The sequence below is a fragment of the Hyposmocoma kahamanoa genome, unplaced genomic scaffold, assembly GCF_003589595.1.
Source record: "Hyposmocoma kahamanoa isolate Upper Pololo Valley unplaced genomic scaffold, ASM358959v1 65, whole genome shotgun sequence".
NCBI lineage: Eukaryota > Metazoa > Arthropoda > Insecta > Lepidoptera > Cosmopterigidae > Hyposmocoma > Hyposmocoma kahamanoa.
Genome location: NW_020653853.1, coordinates 12,942,634 through 12,947,725, shown reverse-complemented (window position 1 = coordinate 12,947,725; position 5,092 = coordinate 12,942,634).

Genomic DNA, 5,092 nt, shown 5'->3' with positions numbered 1-5,092 from the left:
TTCTCGCACTTTCCGGTGGCCCATTTCAATAAAACTTGGCAAATAGATGTTTTACGAACTTTTGAGATCAGTTTTTTTGTACTCTGTACTGAGATTATTACACAGTTCTGCACTTGTGAGCAATATTTTACAATTGAATATTCTTCCTATACACTTAACATCTCAGATTATAGGACGAAATTCAAAACCTTGGCTTCATTACAAACTGTAAAATTTTGTTTTTTTATGTAAGTTTAAAATTCCATAATATGTAAGGATGAGGAACGGCTGAGTCGAGAATAGAAGCCAAATACGCTTTATTCGCTATCTTGCTGTGCTTTCTTAAATTCTATTTATATATGTACCTAATACTACATTTGCACGTATACTATTGATGATATTCAATCATTTTTTGTGAAATTACTCCACTAGTTATAATTATTAACGCAAAGATCAAACACAAAGAAACATTCATTCCATTCGGTGGGAGCTGAGCTACGGAACGAACTTCGAAACGATCAGTTGGGAGAGCGTGAGCATGGTAAAGGCGCTGATTCTAGTCCAGCCGGATTGAATGAATTTTTCTTTGTGTTTGAATTTTGTATTAATTAAAATTAATTACATGTATTATTTAACAGTATTCTTAAATAAACAGTATTTAGGAATACCGTTTATTGTTTATTAGAGCAATTAAGAATTTATAACATTATTTCTAAACATTCTTATTCGCCTCTGTTTAATTCGTTAATTGGTTGCGATAAAATTGCAAATAAATCGTTTTGCGATCAATTAGAAAACAATTAATACGCATTTAATAACAAGACAAGTTTGATTTTGAAAGTTTAAATCGTTAAAATTTTATCTGTAACTAATGAGAATTGAAAGGAATTCTTTAATCATAAGTCTGATATTATAGTATGTATTAAAGAACATCGTAAAATGTTGCGATTAACTCAAAATTATCAAGTGAGAGGTACGTGCGATTAATATTAAAATGAATTGATTTTCTTATTAATATGAATGCCTATAAAGTGCTCATACGACATAGCTTTGTGTAATGAACTAGGCGTAATAGCTCGAAATTAATTAAAATGAAGCTCCTCAACTCATTGTGCCACTGTTGTCTTCGTCGTTGTTGCAGTGACTGGTGATTGTAGCGGTAGCGAAGTGTCCATATAACACGATTTCCATCGGCTTGTCTAAGAAAATATTTTGCAACTTAGTAATAACGGTGACCTTTATCGAGACTTGGAAATAGAATACGTAGACAAGGTACGTAGTTCGAACCCCGTCAAAATACAGGCTTGATCATCATGTGAACGTCGTTGAATGTAAAAAAGACTAAAACGAAGAAATCCATTTGAACTTAAGTGTAGGATTAAGTTTTATAGTACCAATGACATCAGAGTTAAAAAGAACATATAAAAAGCTGGAATTAAAACAACTTTTTCGGATCTTGACTTGTCACAAGTCCTCGATACATACAGTGTCCATAATTATGGTATGTTTTTTTTTTTACTTTTTATTTATTGTAAATGCTGGATGAAAACACAGCTGCGCGTTGGAGATGACTTGTGGCTTTAGGACGCTACTGTACCAAAACCGTTAGCCTGGTTTCAGAGCAGTGCGGATTTATCTGCGGACCATCCGCGCGAAGCACCGGAGTGTACACGTGTAGCGTTAGAACATCGTTTTACAGCGACGTGGATTGCTCCGTACGGACCACGGTCTGCGTGAATTCCGCACGGGCCACCCGTGCGTTCGCTGTAGGCGACTGTCTTCCGTGATTATTCTACGCATGCGGATGGCACGCAGGACCGTACGCCCAGCCGGGCTTGGGACACCGTGTGACAGTTAGCCGTGGTCATTGGACTTGTAACGAGCCCATGATTTATATCTGAAAAACAAATGTCCTTTCCAATGTGTAGCAATCACGAAAACCTCGATATGTTACAAACGTGTCTTCATGAATAATAAAAACATCGACGGTAGATAAACTCTTAGTTTAATTTGTTTCTCGGAATGGTTAAGTGATAATATATAAACTAATTGTTAGTATTGAGCTTGATTATTATGTATTTATAATGCACTTTAATAGCGCTTTTTGAATAAAATGAAGAAAAAAAAACTTAGTAATAGGTACTGAACGGAAAATTATTTGCTTTGTGGCACTTCATAAGTCTAAAACTGTACTGATTTTCTGAAGTGATTCAGATCCAGACAATATTATTTCTGTGATCACATAAATGTCCTGATCAAAATCCCAGAAATATAAGATCCCAGGTTCGACTTCCCCGTTCCAGCGTCCCTGGAATTTATTTGTTTTGCGCTCCCGCTCCGTGTACTTCCAAATATATACATATGAAGTGATTTAAATTCAGATTATATTATTCCTAGCTCAGTAGAATTAGCATGACAGGCCGCGACTTGAGTGAGAGTAAGATAAAGCGCGAGACACTGCTATTCTGGATTTGTAACATCTGAACCCGGGGTCGGTTTAAAGTTGCAACGGAATGCGTGTATCGTGTCACGCAAGGACTGGTTGCTTGTCGAAAATAATTAAATTTGAGTCGCATCCAGTATCGTCTGAACCCAAATTCATTTTCGATAGATGTTGGTACATTTTGTTGCTTGTTGATATATTTTGATACAAATTTAATGTCATCTCTCGAAGTGCAACTGAACCCGGGACTGGATGCAACTCAAATTTCATTATTTTTGACAAGCAACCAGTCCCGGGATCACACGATACTCGCATTTGGGCTCATTCGGGTTCCGTTTCACTTTAAGCCAACCTCGGGTTCAGATGCTACAAACCCGCTTCTCGCATAGAGATCTCGCGCTTTATGTCGCTCTCGCGCACCCTGTCGTGCTAGACCTGCAGAACACATTATAATGAAAAATATCGCATTCAAATTTAGCGTTATATTTTTTACTCGATCATAAGATATCAAAAAAATACGTTGTTCATACAACACTGGCGTTATAATTGGTTGGGCTTGAAGTACGTAATTATATTTAATACATTTTAATGTAGTAACATTGGGCGTTTAGCGCTTTTCCCATTGCAGTTTGCTACTTAGGAGGTTAATCAACCTATCATGTCTAATAAAATATACTAAAATACTAGAGAAGAGTACGTAGTACCTTTTAGTAGCAATAGAGCTCCTTGTGAAAGAGTTCATCCAGGAAAGGACACCTCACCTATTTCAAGAGCGTTACTGAGCTCCGGTTTTGAAGGGTGGTGCTAGGGTGTTTACAGGCAGATGGGACTTGTGAACTTATGTCCCAGAGTGACGGGCGCAGTGGCAGTGCCCCTCAGGTCTTTGTGAATTAAAGCTCTGAGTGGCGCAGCTATGGACAGATGTGTCGCTTACCACCAGGCGCACGACTTGTTTGTCCCGTCACTTGGTCTCATAAAAAAAGTTGTACAAAGAGAGTCAGCACGTTACGTACTAGTTGCATTCAAACTTATTTTTCAACGTACACACTAATAACCTGGTAATAGAATTCACTACATTAGCGTCACTGTATGAAGAATAAATACATACTGGCTGTCTTGGCAGTCGTCTTCACAAAGTTGCAGATTAATTTAAGGGGATTGCCCCTTGATTCTATCATATTCGCTTCTATAATAAGATTCCGGATGATATTTAAAATTTTCCGAGGTTTAAAAATACTGTGAAAAATAATCTTTACACTAAAGGTTATTTTTTAAACATCTTCTACTAGGAATAAATACTTCTACACATTTGTCATTTAGTAATGATAAATGAGTGTAAGTGTTTATTCCTTAATTTGAGGGCAATCATGGTGTAAGTTTGGCATATTATTAATATTATGTATACACTATGTATACACTGTAGATTTTACTACTAAAAAATCAGTTGTTCGCCGTGGAACGAATATAAATGTTTATTCTGTATATTATGAATCGAATTATTAACTGTTATAAGATCTTAAAATCATAGCATAGTCTCCACACATCACTATTTGCAAGTTGATTACCGTTCAAACCGTCGACTATATAATTAATTTATCGCGTTCTCATCAAAATATCTCCGCCAGGCATGAGGTCCTTACCAAATCGGGTTGACTTAACTCGCCTTAGCAGATTTAAGCTTATAATAATCGTACTAGACACTGTTTTATGGCTTTTATAGCAAAAAACGGGAGCAGATATGGTGTGCTTTTTGTAATATATTTTTAAAGCATTTTTTGTCTGCGCCGGTATTTTTTGCCGGCAGGCTCTTCAAATTCTTTTTCCGGTCACACTTGAGGGAATTTGTTTGGTAACTTATGAAATAAATATTGTTTCGTTTAATTTCTTCCATATTTTGGTTTCAGAATTATACAGTGATTTTAACGAGAGCTCGAAATTGCATGTAGTGGTTTTTTATGTGTTTATAAAAGAATTTGTGATTTAGTGTTCGTGGTTTTTTATGCGAACAGCACACCACTACATACGCAATTGCGAGGTCTCTCTAATATATTACTACACTGGTTTGTTGAGTGGTCGTATGTTCGTATGGAATAAAACAGTTCAAATTAAAAATATTAAGAAACTTGCTAATTAATTTTAAAACAAGAGTTATCATTATTTTATTTTTACAAGTTGACAAGTTAACCAACCTACATATAATTAACTGAGATTATAACCTAAAGTTCATCAATCACTTGAACTCCTTGAGAAATATCTCAATCTGGTTCGAATATTTTCGGTAATTGAACTTCAGTTGCTTTAAAATTTTCACATCAGCTGCCTCCATTCACATCGTTATACAAGTTGCTACTTTCTCGTAAATACAGGGTCCACATCTCACTGACATTTAATGGATTGATACAGTTTAAAGATTTTAAACGCAATAAGTAAGTACTTAAATTGCGGTTATACAATAGATTGCACAGAAACCTCAAGAATGAAATTGAGTTTCTGAAAAGGGTGACATTTTCATTGTTGACATTATAAATAATTATCGATACTAGTGTCTACTCGTAAACAACTTGAAAAAAAGCAGGAGGTTCTCAATTCGACTGTATGTATGTATAGTGTGTGTGTGTGTTTGTGTGTGTGTGTGTGTGTGTGTGTGTGTGTGTGTGTGTGTGTGTGTGT